Below are 20,994 nucleotides of genomic sequence, written 5' to 3'. Positions count from 1 at the left end.
TTATGTGGGACGGACGATTCGTCATGAAGCTCTCTCTAAGGTGTACAATAACTGACCTGAATAAGTTCATGTTCAATTCAACAACCTAACTTTAGGGTTCTATTTCGGACTCACTGAAATGGACAAGACATGCTAGTCTCTCTTTTACTGTTACTGTATTGTTTCGGCTTTGTCGTTACGTGAGTTTTGGCATTAAAGACGGTTTTGTAGTTAAATGAAAACTTACAATCCTGAACGATGTAAATTGAACAAAGTAGATAAATTTAGGTTCGAAATTCTTATGTCATTATTGATAAATGATTTATTATTATTTCAGCGAGTAGTTATTGAGTTTGGGATACCAGCAGTTTTTCGATATTTTCTGGATTGGGAATGAGTTGCTATTACCACAAGCACCGGTCAGCGTCCTTGTCGAATCCGAAACGAAGGGCTCGACGAACGAATTAACCAATAAGACAAAGCCCATTGAGTTTCTCGTCGGATCTTCTCGGTGGGTCGCGTTTCCGATCCGGTGGTAGATTCTGCAAAGCACTGCTCTAGCTAGGGTCAGTGTTAGCATCACTCCGATTTGAGCCCCCTGAGCTCACCTACTAGTTAAGGTTACGCTGAAATAGCCTCTCAAGGCTATCAGCTAAGGTAGAATAAAAAAAGTTGCCATATCAGTATCTCGGGTGTTTGGGTCGTTGAATCTATTAGCGAGACACGTCTGTAAACACCATTGGATGCATACTCGAATCGTGGATATCAATGACACGATCCTCTCTCACCTCACCGTCGGAGACCTGTTCAGATTCCAAATAGACGATGCCACGTGCGTCACAGAATTGGCTCACTGGGTCTGGATGGGAATGCGGCCTTCCATCACCCGGTCGCTTTTATAACTTTGCGTGAAATAGAAGCGCGCTATCATTGTAGGATTCTTCTTCGCCTTCCGAAACGGAAAGGGATGTGACTGTCGCAAAATGAAAGCCTCAGTATATTTACGCGGAACCTATGAGTACGTACAGTGCGCATGCGAATCTGAAACTCACTGGCCTTATTAATATTTAATTAATGCATCAGCTAAGTTCTTAGACAGGAACTTAAGGGAGCGCCGTTTTCAAGTTGAGCTTAATCCATCGTTTGTACTTTAATAAATGTAGATGTATTCAATTGTAATAAATTTTCGTAAATGGACAGGCTACTTTGTAATAAAATTCCCAACTTTATATTTAAAAACTTTAAAAGATTAAGTTTAAAAACTTAAAGTTGGAAAGCACAAATTTTGTTATTAGACATTGCCTGAGTTTGCTATCGGGTCTTAAATATTATCGATCTTGAGAGACAAACAGTCGAAATTTCTATTAGTTTTGAATAACCACTATCCTGCACTTCAAGTCAGTACAGTTTGTAAAAAGTATGATCGCAGAAGATCATGATACTAGGTCTTGTCTATAGATCTTGCATTCGAGTTAATGACGGCTCTTAGAATATGCTTCGTTCCATTAAGTTTCAGATTTCTTAACTAGTTCGAATTCAGTCTTTAGTTTGTATAGGATCACAAAGGAGTATATTATGATAAGTTTGTAAGGGTGATTACAATTCAGAGGTCATGATGAAGCTTTGTAGTTTTGCGTTGTTTGTAAGCCTTTTTAATGTCGTTGTGAAAATGCGTAACCGTTGGCCTGTTTATATAAAATTGATAACGTTTTTTACCATAGTAAGCAATCATACTAAACATATTGTCTTGACATTAAAGGGGGGATATTATTCTTTTTATTTTTCATTTCAGTTTTCCACAGTCAGTTCTCTTAGTGATGATTTTTTTAATTGCCTAGATGGGTGGACGCGAAAAGCTCAAAGCTCACAACCCACCTGGTGTTAAGTGGTTACTGGAGCCCATAGACATCTACGACATAAATGCGCCACCCACCTTGAGATATAAGTTCTAAATTCTCAAGTATAGTTACAACGGCTGCCCCACCCTTCTAACCGAAATATTGGCCGAAATAGGCAGGGTGGTGGTACCTACCCGCGCGGACTCACAAGATGTCCTATCACCAGTAAAAAAGGATGTGGCTGATATTTTTGGCCTCTAACACACTTTGGGTTATGAAGTCCCCTTCTTTTTAATTCGGGTGAAAGGTACGTAGATACGTTCCCTAAATGTTAAACGATTTCGGAGCAGAGATACCACATTCTGAAAGCAACTGATAACCGTGAGACAGTCGAGGCATAGATTGCAGTTTCAATCGTGTTGGTACAAAGGCCGTGACAGCCTCAAACGGAAGCGGATGATAATATTACCAAAAGGATGGTATTTTGTTTGGTATTAGTTGGTTTGGTATTAGGATGGTACCACCATTGATAAAACGAGAAAAGCGACATTAAGGTCTTTAAGGCCTTTTAGTGTTACCGCTTGTGAATTGCATGTATGTTTGTTTTTCATTTTCTGTTAATCACTTAAATCTGTGAATTTGCTTTCGGTTCACCAGTTATTAAACGGTTACACAGAAGCGTAGGCAAAGCAATAGCCTTCCTTCCTATATAACTGTAAGACCTGAACCATACACGCAATTCGGAACGTGTGACTGGTTTGCGGCAGAAGCAGGCAGGATGATGATGCTAACACTTCCACCATTATGTAAACATATATATATGATTTAGCGTATCTGATTTTTATCACTCGACGTACTTCCTTCTTAAAAGAAACTGCTCATGAACATGTTGCAAATACGTATTTTCATAGAAAAATTGGCACCTGCCTGCGAGTATTGAAAACAGGCTATAGAATGGTGGACCTATGAATCGATGGACGTGTGTGCCCGCTATACTTGGATGAAGCGTGAAACTATGCAGATTTTCAAGGTTTATCCATTTGGTATGTCGAGCTGCTTTGTATTATTTACAAAGTAGAGGGTTAGGTATTAAAAAGTTACGTAGGAAGATAATGGTGCGGACGTTTGACAGCGAGGTACATGGTACTCGCTTGGGTATACCGATGTTACATCACGGAATCTTCTGACCCGTAGTCGGAAAGAACGAGGCCAAGTAGATCTTCTATGAAATGCCTAGCTTTGGATAACAAAAGCGGGGATAAAGGCATATTACTTCGAGTTAAAAATCACAAATTCGGCACTCTAGTTTGAGATGAAATACGAAAGTACAAAAACAAACAGTTTCCTTGTCTATTCCTGTGGGATAACTGCATATTGCATCTTCACAATACACTATAAGGATTTATACGGCTAAATTCGCGTCACCAACCCCATCAAATGTCAGATGGGGCATGTAGCCTTCAACGCGTAAAAAAAGAAATATTTTCCCCTCGAAATCCGACTGGCCTTATGTCAACGACGTAATCAGTTATTATGGACGAACGTAAAATATTCCATCATTCCAAATAAAGGCCGTTTACCCAATATTGCAGTATAGCCTTTCACGGCATGAAAAATTGTTTACTGGCTTTGCGACACGTTCCCGACTAGAGTTCCGTAGTAAAAAACCCTAATTTCCTGCACCCTTTCATTTATAACCCGGCAATCTGGAGGCCCGTAGCTTATTTATGGGGGTCGTGGGTGTTTGATGGGTGGGAGTCAGAATGCGTAATGATAAGGTTCTAAAAATATGCAGTCCCGCGACTTGCGGGATATTGATGCGACAATTTGTTGTAGGAAAGTGTAGTAAATTCTACATCTTTTGCAACAACTGTCGCCTAGTTATTCCTAGTCCTATCTTTATATGGGAAGTGTATCCGGTATGTTATATAAGGTGCTCGATTTTTGCGATTATGTGATGGTCCGTTTTTCGGTTAGGTATGATCTTTTAAGCAATGAAACGATGAAGGTAAGACCGATGTCTTTGATCTTGGGGTAAATAAATGAAAAACGCTAATGAACTAAACATTGTCACATCTCTGTACTGAAAGTCTAAATTACTCAATATGTCTTTTCCCCCGAAAGCCTTATTTAAAAGCCTTTCAATTTTCTACTAGAAAACGCAAATGCTAAGCATAAAATATCCTCACAGAAAGTCTCAAGTTTGTAACATGACGATCCATCCACTGCATTTCCATGTAGAGCAATTTTACGAGTGCTAGTTTGGGTGTTTGGCGATCTTTGTGATATGTTATCATCGCTTTCATTCAAGCCCGCGGTAACAACTCTTTATCTCGCCTTTATTGTACCGCAAGAGGCTCAAAGGGATTTTTGGAAGATCTAGTCTACGATTGTGATTTAAATAAAGCTTATATATAATATGTTTTTATTTTATTTTTAATTTGTTTTTTTTTGGCATTTCAAATCCAAACAGCGCAAACTTTTAACGATGAAACAACTTATCTAATTCTGCCGACACGCGTTTAAGCAATTTCTGTGGTAGACTTGCCCGCCGAATATATCAGTTTACCTTTTATTTTGTTCACGTTGTGACGATTATTATTTTCATTAAATTTTATAATGGGACAAATGATAATTGGATTTTCTCATAACTTTTCGCGAACTAAATCTTTATTTTAAAAAATTTTTGAGGTCGAAACAGTCCCTTGTTTCTATCCTCTAACTTGACTTTTTTCTTCTTTTTTTTTCCTACCTGATCATCAGCAGATCATCATCTTGAGAGACCATATCAGCTTCACCGGGCGTTAGTTGAGCTCACGGGGCTCAAACCTGATGAAACCATGATTATAAGCTATTTATCTAGCTAAAATATTTTCTTTAGTGTGCATGGTATATCGGTATGTAGTAAATGGGCATCTAGTACTTTCCATACAAAATTAATTTAATTTAAAGGCCCGACTTTTATGGCCAGATAATAAAAATTCAATAAAGGAAAAAAAAGACTGGGTTTATTATGCCTCAAAAATAATTTAAAACGAGGCCTAAGTGTATTTTACTTGGGGCAATAAATTTCGAAGCCGTTTCACTAGCCTTAATCGCTTCGTATTTACTTTTTTCCCGGCTTTTCTCGCTGCAATATATTAAAGTGAAACCTTTTCACAAAATCCTTGCAAATTACTGACTAAACTCGGGAGCTCTTTAAAGAGATAGATTTAAAAAAGTTATTTTCAGCGAAGATTAAAAAGAAGGGTTATCTTTGAGAATGGTGTTTTCAGTTTTTTTTTTTAGCTACGGGAGTTCATGGAAATCGAAATTAAAATGCCGTCGCCAATCTTGAGTATATCTCAGGTTACCTTGGTTTTATTGGAATTGATCTCTTCCACGCTTCAGACGTATAGTTATTATGTTGTTGTTAGTTTTTTAAGTTTGTGAAGTTAATTTAGTTATGTTAGTTTCATGCTTATTCGTATTTCATGCCTGTACCGAGCATGCTTAGATTTGTACTGCCGTGCTGACGTGCTGACTGTTTCAGCTACGATGCAATAAGGCTGTGAGATCTATAGGTCTGAGAGTAGCTGTTATTTCAATGTTATTGTGACTGAGCTCTCTCGTGTCCTAAGGGCACCGTGGTTCGTTGACGAGGGCGAATACAAAAGTAATTAAAATCACTTTTAACGTTCTTTTTATTATTATTTTGTATTGCTTTGGTAGGTGGACGAGCTCAGGGCCTGTTGTTAAACGGTTACTGAAGTCCATAGACATCTACAACGTAAATGCCGCCACTTACCTTAAGATATAAGTTCTAAGGTCTCAGTATAGTTACAACGGCTACATCACCTTTCAAACCGAAACACATTAATGCTTCACGCCAGAAATAGGCGGGGTGGTGGTACCTACCTCTGCTGACTCACAAGAAGTATTTTTAAATGTTTGTTTGCGATTCGTGAAAAACATAAAAAATATTAAAAATGAAATCTTCATAATATAAACTCATAAAAGTTACCATGATAAAAATCCTTGTATTATCATTGTGTGTAGTATTTATGTATCTAATCTGTAGACGTTCATTTCTTTCTAGGTCTATTTAAAGTCAAACTTATTAGTAAAAGTCGTAGAGTAACATAAATAGTTACAGATTAACTGGATAGGTTAGTAATTTACGTACAGTACTAATGTAACTCGGTTTCATTGTAACGTTTTCCGACGGATTTTCATTTATTTCGTTTTCTGGAACCCACAGAGATATCACGCACACGTTCATCATACTAAGACCATAGCTGGGGTAGCCCTTTTTTATGAGCTTCGAACATGCGCTAAGCGTACACCCAGACTGATGGTAAGTGTTTACCGTCACTCTTAAACAGCAGCAATGTCAATTCATTCCAAGACCGAATGAGGTGTAGCAAAAATGATCTCTACTTTTTTCCTACCTATGCTGATAGCCTTGAGAGGCTATTTCAGCTTCGCCCTAACTTGTGTAGATGAGCTCACGGAACTTAAACCGGAGTGTTGCTGACACTGACCCTAGCAAGAGCAGTGCTTCGCAGAATCGATCTCTACAATTCACTCTCGATGAACATAATGGTTTTGTGTGCCAAAATTCTCGATCTGCTGTCATTTTAAATTTAATATAGTTCCAATCGCGATTCAAGTGAGTTAAATTGGTAACGTTCACTGCTATGTAGTACGTTTCCTTTAGTTCAGTAGTCAGTCTCAGATAAGATTCAAGATAACTCAAGCGTTACACAACGGTCTAAATTCTGGTATATCAGTGTAACTGAGAGGTTTATTCGCACTAAAACTATACTTAATAGTTTCGCAAGAGACTGTTGTGTTCGTTGTTTTAACAAATTATAATTGTACGCTATTAGAATACGGTATACGGTGCTCGTGTTTGTTTTGAATGGAGTAATTTGAAGCAATAGTACTCGCAAACCTAGCAATGTAATTAACATGGATAAGGTACCGTTTAATAATATTACGGTGCAATGTTTTTCTTTCTTATCTTCTCTAGACCGCCACACTTACAAAATCTATATATATAAAAATGAATTGCTGTTCGTTAGTCTCGCTAAAACTCGAGAACGGCTGGACCGATTTGGCTAATTTTGGTCTTGAATTATTTGTGAAATTTCAGAGAAGGTTTAAAAGGTAGATAAATATGAAAATGCTCGGTATTAAATAAAAATATCAATTTTGTTTTTCCTTTGATGTGCCCCCCCGTCGGACGGATTCCTTTTTATTTTATACAAAAGTTTAGGTCTTTTATTTATCGATTGAGGCACTACGAAGTCTGCCGGGTCAGCTAGTATCTAATAAAATAATTTTGCTCCGTCGTTATTTAACCTGTAGTTTTCGCTTGAAAGAAGTGACTAAAGAATCAGGTCCATTTTACGTAGATTCTTTCCGGGGGCGAAATTTCCCGTAAGAGCCCCAAGTGAATCTCTGAGCTGACTTCTGCAAAGCATTTTGGTTTGTATGTATCAATTTTCCTTACATATTATTTCCCGAGATATCGCTCTATGCTATATTTAGGTTATTAACTGGAAATCGGATTTTACGTTAAGGGGATAACTTATTTCTATTTTCGCTTCATAGCCATACCTTTTACATTCTGTACAATCTCTGAAAACTAGACAAGAGGTTTCTATGCAGTGCGAAGGCTATCGCACGTAACCACTAGGTTTTGCAATGTAATTTCGCCGGCTATCATATCTGTCTAGTTGCCCAGATGCAAGGCACGTGATACCAATGTGGAAGCAATTTGAAGTCGGCAGTCGTTTTATTGAAACGACCTCCACACTTAGTTTCAAGAACAGAGACGCCAATTTTGCTATTGTCGGCCTGTTTAGAGTAGTTTTTATGAAGTGCAATCATATTATAGAAATTCATTGGCGTGAATGGGTCAAGGTGTGGATGACCGATTTAATATCCTGAGCTACGTTCTAGCTATTTATACATTTGACAAATAAAAAAAAATCGGTTTGTTATTTCATTCTAAACAGGGTGCTAGTTATTTTGTATAATGGCGTCATCATTCAAAAAAGCCATAAGCACGCCATTATATACTAAATTACACATTGTGTAGAGAGATTTTCTATTGAGGTGTTGACCTAGCAAATAAACAATTAAGTGTCCATGTTTCAGAAAATTGTTCGTCGATACAGTATTTATTCAATGCATTAAGTTATATTCCAAATTTATTATTTTTACCAAACTGCTAAATCGAATTACTGAACAACCCAGGTGGGAAACTGCCTGCAGTACAAAATAGAATGACGAAATAGTATTTTTAATGCCTTTATTTAATTATGATGATCCATACTCTTCTATCATATACCATTTCTTCGCTCACTCCCCTCTTACCCATATCGTCTTTCACACAATCCATCCATTTCTTCTTAGGTCTACCTCTTTCTCTATATCCTTCCACATTCATAGTTAACACTCTCTTACCAACCTCATTTTCATTTCGTCTTATTATTTATTAAATAGGTATTATTATTTATTCAGCCAAAATTTAATAGAAACTAGGTAGATGAAGGGTTTTTTACCAGGTAAATGAAACGGGTAATCAAATTGCAGATAATCAAACTACATAAGTCATGTGGAGAAATCTTTGAACTCGTCTGCACTTTCATCTTCAACAATTTAATCTAACCGAGTGACGGAACTAACAAAATTGGACTTGACACGAATTTCGCTGGCTTCAAGCTGGTTCTTGATTAGAGCTATTCACCCTTCAAGAATGGCAGTCGCCAAATGAGGCACCAGTGTCAGGGCGGAATAAAGCCGCTTCAATTTACCAAAGCGAATGATACGTTTGGTTCAGTTAGTTTTGTGGTGTTGGATGTAACAATTGAGCACACGTTTTGAGAAGTTACATACATTTAATTGAAATAAATATATTTAGAACGCCTTTATTGCTGCTTCGAAAATCTAATAATACTAAGTTACAATTATTTTAGAAAAACCCAATATATTGTTTGTTTTTCCAGTTAAATTTGACAAGCCTTGGATACTCACTGCCAGGTCCTTCCATTATCTATACTAATATATAAATCTACAGTGGTTTTTACGGATGTTCCGTTATAACTATTGAACTATGCATCCGATTGACTTGAAACTTGGTATCCATGTAGAAAATACATGTATTTAATGGATAGGCTAATATTTATATGAGTGTTGGACTCCCTAATGATAATGACAATAAATAATAATGTTAATTCGTTTCCAAATGATTCTTGTCCACCTGATGGTTGTCTGGAAGAGATCGCTCTTAGCGATAAGACCGCCAATTGTACTTTTTTGTTTTTAATGTATCGCACTGTTTATTTGTTTTTTGGTGTACAATAAAGAATACTCTCTCTCTCTCTCTCTCTCTCTCTCTTAATTTTAAATGCCCAGCGAAGCAGGCGAGTACGGCTAGTACCTTATAATTCTTTATCTGTATGCAAATCGCATATCCTACTTTTGTTATGTCATTGACCATTTCTTTTTTAATTTAGTTATAAGTTGTTTTGTTCTGTGCCCATTTTTCTTTGCTCCCTTTCGTTTTGTACTGTTTTGTTCGTTATTATTTCAACCGTTTTTTGCGATTAGGTAATATAGATTTTATGACAAATCATTACGTCATTATTTTGATTTTATAGAGAAGAACACGGAAAATCACATATCAAAATACATAAGAATATTGGACTCATTATAAATTGATAAAAACATTACGTTTACCAAAACCTTTTTGGAGGAAACTTTGAGGCCATTCGTCCCTTTCGCGAAAGCTATTAACTTCAACCAAAAGGTTTCTATAATGGTCTTGGGGCATTAGTGACCCCGCTGAGCGTAAGGAGCTTTGCCGTTTAGCGCCTCCCGGCGGGCTTCCGATTGAAGTGACGGTCGAAACGTCATATCCGGCCGCTAAGATTGCTTTCGATGATTGATTCCTTGAGTGCTGATGAAGTGTAGCCGTGAGTGCCAAGCAATCTGGCATTCTGGAATTACGAATGATGGAAAAACGGACCTTTGGGTTGCGTTCACAAGATTTATTCCAAATTTTACCTCAATGAAGTTTATTTCTATAATATTTCAGCGCCATGGTTCGCACAGAAACAAAAAATGGAAGAAAATAATATAAAAACTCGTTTAATCTTCGATAAAGTCTGGTTCCAATAAAAGGTTTCATTTCACCCCGAAACTTAGTTCGGAATGGCACACAAAATATTCACACAAATTATATATATTTATAATATATTTGTATCTCCGGGCGTAATTTCCTCGATTATCACACAATTCCGTAAAATGCAATCCGATCCCCGTATAAAGTTTTTATTTACCGCTTACATTGTATCCCTTCGGCTGAGTTTGGCGGGGCATCAGCATATACACACAGTAATATACAATTTAAATTGTGTCCCAAACTCGTAAATGCGAAGCCCGGACTTATGGTATTCATGTGGAGACGACCCTTTAGTTTTTACAGCCCTTATGCTTTGGACGCCCTAAATAACTTTCGAGATCTGTATTTGATGAGCAATTTGCATCATTTTACTGACAATTGCAGCGATACATGGTCTGTTTGTGGGTTTTTGTTTTTATTTCAAAAGTTTGTTTGATTTGTCAGTACTGGGCGGTTGCCGATATTGAGAGATATTTTTGTTTGTTTTGAGTTTATTTTCAAGGCATGGTCCGCGTTTTCGTCCTTTTTAAGCTTGTGATATAATTTCGGGAAAGAAGTCAGTAGCTAAACTAATTCACTGTTAAAAAAAACCATATCGATTCGTTGCTCTGAATAAAATTTCGCATTTATAGCGTTGGTTGTATATTCATGTATTGATGTATTGCACAAATAGCACCATGCATGCAAATAACTATTTAAATGCAAGTAATAAATTCTGTTCTTTTGGGTAACTATTTATTGTTGTTGGAACAGTAAATAATGTAAATTATTTGATTTTCTAACATGAATTCAAAGGCGCAATCTACATAGCAGCTATATAAATAAAACGTAATAAGTTATTGGATATTTATCCTTTCAATTGTACTTTCTGCGATAGCACGGAATTATTGTCATTCTCGAGGAATTTTATTAACGTAGTTGTATTTTTTTTGTTAGTGGTATGGGATATTGTGTACAACGGCTGCAACCTATACTTGCCACAAAGCAGCCATGTCCTGTTTGAGGGATGCGACAGCCGTTATGCTATAGAATTGAGACAACCTTACTCGTGCAACTCGACGTACAACCCAACCTCCTAAATTAACATAATATGTCAGCCCGTTGAGTTTCTCGCTGGGTCTTCTCAGCGGGTCGCGATTCCAATCCGGTAGTAGATTCGTTCGCGAAGCAGCTGCCCTTGAGTTGTTAGGTCTCCTATACCTCTCCTATAGGTCTAACTGTACTGAGACCTTAGAACTGATATCTCAAGGTGGGTGGCGCATTTACATCGTAGATGTCTATGGGCTCCAGTAACCACTTAATACCAGGTGGGCTGTAAGCTCTACCCACTGTACTCTACACCCATCTAAGCAATAGAAAAAAAAGACGCTCGGACAGCTGTTAGTCCCTTCCCTCCTGGCTGAGCCTTTGCTCGCCCAACTATCCTGGTGAAACTGGAAGGGCCTCCGGACTGCAAGTAATGCTTCATTAAAAAAAACAATTGAGACTTAGACCTAATGTCTCATCGTGGGAGACGGTATTCGGATTATGATGTCCATGAGGTCCGGTGATCGGTTAACGGAATGTGGACCGTGTTAACCTTTAATTTATTAAATAAACAGAAACTTGTCTATGGATTTTTTTTGCAAACGCCTAATATTTGTATTCGGCAATTACATCTATCTCGGATACTGAAAAAATAATTAGAAAAGTTAACGAGTACTTGTCTGTTGCGTAATAAACAAAATGTTATTATTATTGTAATATTCTAAATTATTATAAATCACTCACCTGAGAATCAAATTAGGTAAGCCTCTGCGTGCAAGAGAGATTCAGAACTTAATAATTACTGTTATAGCCAAACTTGTGGGTAGTACGGAATAATTAAAATATTGTCCTTGTGCAAAGGGGCACTTGGTTCATCTGCCTTGCAATATTGTGGAATAATGGAAAGAAGATCAGTTTTTCGATGCTGTTAATAATACAGTGCCTGAAGGATTTGATTTTCTCAATGTATCCTTGTAAATTCTAGAACTAAATAATAATTACACTACGAAGGTCAAATTTAAGTATAATGTTTGTGATTTATGTTTTAAATCAATAAATTAAATTAAATGCGTCATTTTTCATGTTAATAACAAATCAAAACGCATCGTGATTTGTGACTAATCTATGGTTCATGGTAAATTTAGGCTCTGATTAATGTCAAACGAATCGAATTTGTGATCAGCCGAGTGTTGGGAAAATTGATTTGAAAAATAAAAGTTGTTTGTTGTTGCGTTGGGTTGGATTTGGTTTGCAATGTGCTGTTTGTGAAGATTAGTTGATTTACCGTCGTAATTATTTATGTCATGATAGTTAACTGTGAGGGATGATTATTTTTCATTGTTTGATACGATATCAACTAACGACGAAACAAGGTTTGCTCTCGAGTCACTGCGTTCATAAACAATGTATTTCCAGTTTTAGGTTTTTTATTATTGCTTAGATGGGCGGACGAGCTCACGACCCACCTGGTTTTAAATGGTTAGCAGAGCCCATAGACATCTACAACGTAAATGCCGCCACTCACCTTGAGATATGAGTTCTACAGTACAGTACAACGGCTGCCCGACCCTTTAAACCGAAACACATTACTGCTTAACGGCAGAAACAGGCAGGGTGGCGGTACCTACCCATGCGAACTAACAATACGTCCTACCACCAGTAATAAAATATCAGTAATAATGAAACCCTTGACTTAATTATCAGGCTCTTCAATAAATTTGCCTTCAAGATATTTTTCCGAGCTCTATATAAATTAGATGTCCATTTTCTAATCATTTTTGAAAGTATCAAGCAGTAGTTAGTTATTTAGCTGTTTCTTTGACAATCTTACTTATGAGCTTTTTTTTTTTTTTTTTTTATTGCCTTTGTAGGCAGACGGGCATACGGCCCACCTGATGGTGAGTGGTTACCGTCGCCCATGGACTTCAGCAATGCCAGGGGCAGAGCCAAGCCGCTGCCTACGACCACCACTCATTAAAAAAGCCAAAGATTACAAATTCATAGTGATAAAAATGAATAGAAAACTCATATGCTTAGAGCGTCATTTAAATTTAAATTTTGAATGATCTGAAACACATTTTATTGTATCTCAAAAAATAATAAGAAACATCAACAACCCAGTCTTTTGCTGTAAGTAAATATATTTTTTCAGACGCTACATCCTTTACTTTAGGCTTATAACAAAAGGGTAATCCCTGGCCCTTTCGTAAAGTTTGTCAACTGCTTCCAAGGGAGCGATAGCTCGACTTCAGTAATTTTAACTAATGACTCTTCGCGAGACACAGTGCGAACCCTAACACCTAAACTACACTTCATACTTTGAAGGATTCAACACTTGAGAAATTACATGTTTCACGCACGTCAGTTCATGATGTTACGTATTTAAGTATAAAGAGATGAAAATCCTTGTCCTGTCATTACATGTTCATTTGGAAATGGCGGGTTTTGCATTTGTCTGAGGTCGTATTGTATTTTGCGTTTACAGTTAGGGGTGTGCTTATGTTTTGTTGCATGCATCTTTACGTGTAAAATTAATGTGAAAAAATGATGGAATATTTCGACAGTGTATTTCGTAGGTAATTATTGTCACGAAATTTAATAACAAAGTCTCTCCATTAAATCGGTTCTATGTAGGCTGGACTCTGTTCGGAATTTCCTAAAAAAGATACTGAAAATTTTAGAAGTATTATAAAATATAAAATTTGCTTGCTTTTGTAAACAAAAACAATTCTATAAAAAACAATTATTAAAAAAATATATATAAAAAAGATAAAACTGTCCGCAGCGACATTAAAACGGCAATTCTAAAACTCAATTCAGCGTTTGAAACAATGGGACTCGTTATACCATTGAACTGAGTCCAAAGTCCTCTAATTTACATGCAAATAATTGTAACAGATTGAGATCTACGCGAACCGTTTTACGCCACAAATTGTATTCATTTCGTAGCTTCGCTGTGCACTGTACTGCTTGCTCCTGTTGTTTTCCAACGGCTTTACTGTTATTCTCATTTTCTCTTTTGCTTTCAGACCATACCGACCGCCAGATTATGTAAGTAAATTCAGTTTTATGTTTTTGTTCCTTTGTAAATTTATTTCATAGACTTTTTTAGGTATTTGGCCGTTAAAGATGCTACATTAGTGATTTTGCTAATTTAGTTTATCTAGCTATAGCGTAAGTATATTTGTCTGCCAAAACAGTAGGCAGCGATTTGGAACTGCAGGCAGCGGCTTGGCTCTGCCTCTGGTATTGCTGAAGTCCATGGGCGACGGTAGACACTCACCATCAAGTTGGCCCTATGCTCGTTTGCCGCAGAAACTAGAAGAAATCTTCCAGACACAAATTTTTAACAAGAAATCTACGGCTGCAGATATTCGACCGAAAACATCTACTCGGTACTCGTCCGTTTTTCGTATAAATATCCACACACATGACTTTAACAATGCTCCTTTAATTCATTTGAAAAGGTCGCAAGCAAATGCAGAAAAGTATTTCTCATTTGGCTATGTTTTAATTACACCACACAACAGCTGTAAACAAACACTCTATTCCGTAATAAAGCATTTCGTAGACTAAAGAGCCAAGCCGTCAGCAACATAATACCGCAGAGCAATTAGCGCAACAGGATACAGTATAATTGTTTATACAGGAATTTCCTCCGTCGAATGAAAAACGTCCAGAAGTTTGTCTCCAGTTCTTTATTGCCAAAGTTGTGCGGCTAAGACTTAAATTATTTTAAGTGCTCCCGTTTCAGTGCGCGACTTGCGGTTATCGTCTACTCGATGTGATTAATGTAAACCAGCCCGGGTTTTGAGGGATTTGCACTGGCAATTTGGCGTGTGTTGGCTTACCTCCAGTAGCTGGGAATTTGCGAATTTGTACGACAAATAGTCCTCCATTAAATTGGAATCGATTCGCTGATATTTTAATTAAATCTGATTTCCACGGATACTGATTTGACTTAGACTGAATCGGGGAACGAATTTGCCGTTGCATTTACTAAAAGCGTCTTCAAATAAATCGGAGTTTAAATATTGAATGGGGGCCGTAAAGGATGTTACTTATCTCAGTCATTAAATGTATTCCATTTGTCAAACGAAATGTATCAAAGGAAACAAGAAACTCCGCTTTCTAAAAGCTTTTACAAAACATGAAAATAAGATTTTTCACGGAGACCCCATTTGATGTTATCTTTTTACGGTTTAATTAAAAATTTCAACTATCAGATGGGAACGAGGACTTAGCAGAATACGACAATCGTAAAACTTTTGTATTGTTTTGTAAACGTTAAAACTTCTTCATTCAACTTCCTCAAAAGACTAGAATAAAATGAGAAATCGTAATGAAAAAAATCACGAAACACTCACGAACGTAAACGGAATTGAATTAAAAATTTTATTTCGGCTCGCTCCTATTCCATATAATGTTTGTTTTAATAAAACGAAATTACTAAGGACGGTAGTAAAATTTGAAGACTCCCGAATTAATGTAGGGAAGCGTAATTGAGTCTGTAGGATTTATATCGCAAACATAATATCGAGTTTATTCGATGTAGTGGATGTAATGTATATGTGGTCTTTTCTTAAATTGTCATTTGCGAATTCAAATTATTTGGAATAATAATTTATCATTCCATGTAATCCTACAGTGTGGTCACTTTGGAGATTTTTTTTTAATTTTTTTTTTATTGTCTTTGTAGGCAGACGGGCATACGGCCCACCTGATGGTGAGTGGTTACCGTCGCCCATGGACTTCAGCAATGCCAGGGGCAGAGCCAAGCCGCTGCCTACCTCTTAATACTCTCCACAAGCCTCGTTTGAAGAAGGACATGTCATAGCGCTCGGGAAACACCGTGGAGGGGAGCTCATTCCATAGCCGGATGGTACGTGGCAAAAAAGATCTCTGGAAACGCACTGTGGATGACCGCAGTGGTTCCAGGTAGTATGGATGAGCTCTACTCCGGTGGCGGGCGGTGCGATGGTAAAAACGAGATGCTGGTATCATCTCGAACAATTCCTCAGAGCACTCCCCATGGAACATACGGTACAAAATACAGAGGGAACCGAAGTCCCTCCGCAGACCCAGAGGCTCCTGTCGTAGTATCATCATTGTTTATTAGATATAGCCAATAAATTTTAGACGATAAAGTAAAAAAAAATGTATTTGCTACAATACTTATAGTTGTAAATAATAACACTCTCCTTTAGGTAATACGGATTAGCTTCAGTGCTCCTCGGAAATGTTCAAAGATTACTGCTTTGAGCATTTCTTTAAAGTTGTCCGGTGTCAGGCAACCATCAGGAGAACTGTGAGTTCGTTCACCCGTTTGGACAAGGAAATGAAGAAAAAGGTAGCTAACACGAAATTGTGACCCCTTGAGTTTTACATTCAAAACTAAAGCTTCTTTAATAGTCAATAAGGTACAATATGCAAATTGTTGAGTTTCTGGGATGGTTTGGTATGTTGGTGTTAGCTACCAAGGTGCAACCGCGACGTTTTTTTATCAAAAAGCGGTCAAACCAACGGCCCAGGTGTATCAGTAAATTATGACGTCATTAAATCTGATTATTTGAACAAAAATATATTATATCTCGACATTATAGGTTAAATATCTACAGTTTTTATTTATTGCTTAGATGGGTGGACGAGCTCACAGCCCACCTGGTGTTAAGTAGTTACTTACTTGAGCCCATAGACATCCACAACGTAAAACCCACCTTGAGATATAAGTTCTAAGGTCTCAAGTATGGTTACAAGTATAGTCTCAAGTACAGTTCAAAATATCCAAATTGAACATATTTATTTTCATAATCAATCTAACATTATTAAGTGCGAAATTTCTTAAAAAATTGCAGTTAGACTATAATACATCATCATGAATGATAAACTCAGCTGAATTCTATGTTGATGTTTAGAAACTACAATTTATGCATTATTACCTCTTCGCTTCTGCCAACGGTGAGTTTGCACTGTACACAACGGCGGATCCAGGACTTGAACTAACTTGGACTAATTGAAGAACATCATGATTTATTTATTATCTATTGTTATCAAAATTAAATTATAAGTTCTTGCCCACGACTATGTGACCCCCTCCTGGCGCCAAAGCTGGATCCGCCCTTGACTGTACAATAAACAGAAACAAAGGATGTTACAAAAATATTGGAACGATAAGGAACATTTATCGTTATTTATTGACACTCCGAACAATAGTTATATATAATAAGTTTTGTTTCGTTTTGTGTGAGAGAACTTCATACATTTAACGCGTTGCGGCGAGAGTTCTCTGATTTATTGGCTATGCCTTCGCGCTTGGTGAAAATGTGTGGACTAGTTTATTGGTTAATGAAATTGCGAATCGGCGCTACTGAAATTCGGCCGCGAATCAATTGTGCGTTCATATGAAATTCCTCTACAAGTAGAGTGTTTAATGTTAGTGATTTTAATAGCTCATGATGGATAATGATTACCGTTTTTATTGATAACAGCAACGTTATGTCCATTGGGGAACAGTGAAGCCGCTAATAATTTCTACGAGTAAGTGTAAGTGTCAAGTAAGTGTCAAATGGGAAGGAGTAATAATTACTCGGAAAAAGTTCCACAGAAAATTTAATACAGTAAAAACCAAAGTCTTTCCGTACACGCAGAGATTCTAAAAGATTGAACATAACATTTGGAGGATGTTAACATACAGGGTCTAAAAAGTTCGTTTTCGAAGCCTTAACGACCATAACTGACCTAAAGTTAGCCGATTTATTTTTCATTAATTTTTTTATTATTTAGATTAATGGGCGAGCTCATGGCCCACCTGGTGTTAAGTGGTTAGTCCATAGAAATTTACAATGTAAATGTCACCACCCATCTTGAAACATGTGTTCTAAGGCCTCAGTTTTTACGGTAAAACCGGTTGCCCCATCCTTCAAATCGAAACGTATTACTGCTTGACGACCGAAATAGGCATGGCTATAGTACCCTCGTAGTACCAGTGATTACGCAAATTATAATTATTTACTGAACAAAACAGAGAAAGTTGCAGTTTTGGTAACTTCATATTTAGTGATCGTCTAATATGAAACAAAGATAGCTAACAGCGCTCTTCCCCCATTCTTTTGCTACCTTTTACTATCTTTAATATTACGCGCCATAGTATTTTTTGTAATGTGATGTTTTGAACGCTATCCTTAGCTTAGAAGCGGTTCGAGTGTTAAAAGGTTCAGTTAAATGACCTTTGGTAGAGAAGGAAAAATATATTTAGAGCTGACCTAACTTCGTTGGATAAGAGCGCGAGATAGTCAAACTAGAATACTGGAAAGTTTACTCGTTTTAATCTAGCCAATGCTCCTTTAGTATTCGTTGATAAATTATTCATTCTGCAAGCGGTTGGTTTTCACACTTCTTAAACTTGCTTTAAGGTTTGTATTTTTAATACGCTTTTATTAGCTTCAGACGTATGTTTGTAACAGAATTTTTGAACATGATTTTGATCCCCTTCAAAACGCCGGGTTAACTCGAAATTTGGTATAGTTATTAAGAACCGATGACAATTCAATATTTAAAAAAAAATTGAAAAAAATAATGAAAAAATTGAAATTTAACTAAAAAAAGACAAATAAATTTTGATAAATTTGGGTTAAAAATAGTATTTTCTATTTTTTAGTTGGATTTTCTATAAAAGCGTATTTTGTTAGTTTTTTTAAACTATAATTTTTTTCAGTCCTATCCAGTAGTTCGTTGATTATAAATATATGTTCCTGTTTTGAATTAAAATTGTACAATTAAAGATAATTTATAGCCAATACTATTTGTTTCGTACAATCAGTTCGATCCAAGAAGTGGCCCTTACTTGCAGTCTGAAGACTAAGAGTCCCCGTTTTAATGAAGCTAGCTAATGGACTAGCGTTGACAAAACCAAATATATTTTTTGTGTATAACCACTCCTTATGATTGGTCCTACGGTCAATTTGACATTTCCTATCCGTCACAAAATGGAAACTGACACTGTATTGACATTATTTTTTCTGTTACTATTTCGTGTTTTGAGTTGACTGAAAACTATTTTTATATTAATCAGGAGAAGAAATGGGGTAAGTGGATTAAAGCTGATCCAAGGTCGCCTTGTCTATGATTGAGTGAATACTGAATGATTACAGTTTATGTGGTACACATAATATTACTAGTAACTAGCTGCGTTCGACTTTGCCCCCGTGAAAACGAATTTTAACATTAAACCTTGTAGTATACTATAACTGTAGAGCGATACAGAAAACTAAGAATGCTATCAAACTATTATAATATCAATCAAGAATCCCTGAAAGCGTAACCACAAGCTTTAAGCTTCATAATAAATGTAGATATGAAATTTTTGTAAATAAGGCCAAGCGCCTATTAATTGAAACTAAAAAGCTCTGATAAACCTCTATCAGCTTATTAATAATATAAATATATACAGATTAATTGTGTAGTTGATAACATAGCATTGGCACCACTCCATCACAATGTGTTAAATAAAGATGATATTGTAATTAAAAATACATGTACTTGTCGGAGACGGTCAGTAGTTTGGTAGCAAAACGAAGCGCAGCACGATTCCCCAGAGGTGACAACACGATCGTAATGCAGTCGGAGCTTGGCTAACTCCGTGCTGCGACAGAGCCTAGTCGATGGAGGTGCGCATAAACGCCATCACACTTACCAACCAGCCTTCTGAAAGAGCGGTGTCTCCATCTTAAGAACTGTCATTTGTTTTCGTTTGCTAACGTTTTTTACTGATGGTAGGACCTCTAGAGTCCGCGCGGTTAGGTACCACCACCCCGTCTATTTCTGCCGTGAACCAGTAATGCGTTTCGGTTTGAAGGGTAGGGCAGCCGTTGTAACTATACTGAGACCTTAGAACTTATATCTCAAGGTGGGTGGGGCATTTACGTTGTATATGTCTATGGGCTCCAGTAACCACTTTACACCAGGTTGGCTGAGCTCGTCCAAACATCTAAGCAATAAAAAAAAGTCAAGAGAAGATTCCTAAATTATTCTAAGATAACAAACGTGTTTCGTGTACTCAATATTTCTCTTATCTCGATCATACTAGGTATTCGCCCCTATGATGTCTGACGATGGTCTTAATAATGCGGTTTCTCCGACATACATCTCTTGATTAAAAAAAAATAAACAACTTACGAACGATGAATTGGTTTTTTGAACCAACACAGGTGCTTTTTCATTGACTCAATTTGTTCGACGTATGTATTCTCAAAAATAAACAACTGTATCCGTAAAATGTTTTAATCTATAACGCACGAGGGTAATATCAGTAATTTTGGCGTGGTGCGTTATCTGCTTGCCCTAGTCTTAATTACGACGCCATTAATACGATAAACCGTCCGGCTTATTTTATTTTCCTGTTTTTTCCTAACGTTTCCGATACGATATGACTAATTGTTTATTGATCGTTACGGTTGTTAAGCCCTTTTGTTTTGGGATAAAAAGTTTTACTGTTCTGGTTTGTGTAACGGAAATTTTGGGTGATTAACCAATCAACCGTTTGTCAATCTATTTTAGAGAAAAATTCGAAAGTGGATTAAGAAAATTAGGGCTTATTATTACTTTTCGTATCCAGAAGAGCGAGCACATTAGATATCTTAGGTCAGAAGATCGCAATGATTATGATCTAAGCACTTCAAACTATTAACTTGTCGATATCGGTATGCAATTAGGATCTGTGGTACGCGTTACTGCGGATACTAGAAGTAATGTTAATAACATCTTGTAATAAAATATGAAACTCCGAAAAGTTATGGCTTTGGACTTTTAGTGGTAGTACGGTGGGCTGTGAGCGCGTTTGGACAGATATCACACTTTCATCTATTTGTACGACGAATCCATATCCATTCGATCCATCCTATCCATCCTATCCGATTTGAAGAATGGGCGGCTAATCTCTATATATAAAAATGAATTGCTGTTCGTTGGTCTCGCTAA

General features: G+C 36.9%; 1 protein-coding gene across 12 annotated transcripts in view; it reads left to right on the top strand.

The window, feature by feature from the left end:
* The window catches only part of LOC101741393 (uncharacterized protein CG43867), a 369,159-nt gene that overhangs the window by 41,830 nt on the left and 306,335 nt on the right, over positions 1–20,994 (top strand). For 10 of the 12 annotated variants that reach the window (XM_038017284.2, XM_038017287.2, XM_038017282.2 and 7 more), the window contains exon 2: positions 14,049–14,070. The exons of the other annotated variants lie outside the window; for them this stretch is intronic. The gene's annotated coding sequence lies outside the window, so the exon portion shown is untranslated. The remainder of the gene's footprint in view (positions 1–14,048; positions 14,071–20,994) is intronic. 12 annotated transcript variants of the gene reach the window in all.

The sequence above is a fragment of the Bombyx mori genome, chromosome 18 (genome assembly GCF_030269925.1).
Source record: "Bombyx mori chromosome 18, ASM3026992v2".
NCBI lineage: Eukaryota > Metazoa > Arthropoda > Insecta > Lepidoptera > Bombycidae > Bombyx > Bombyx mori.
Note: the sequence above shows the minus strand (reverse complement) of the source record. Positions and strands in the feature narration are given on the sequence as shown.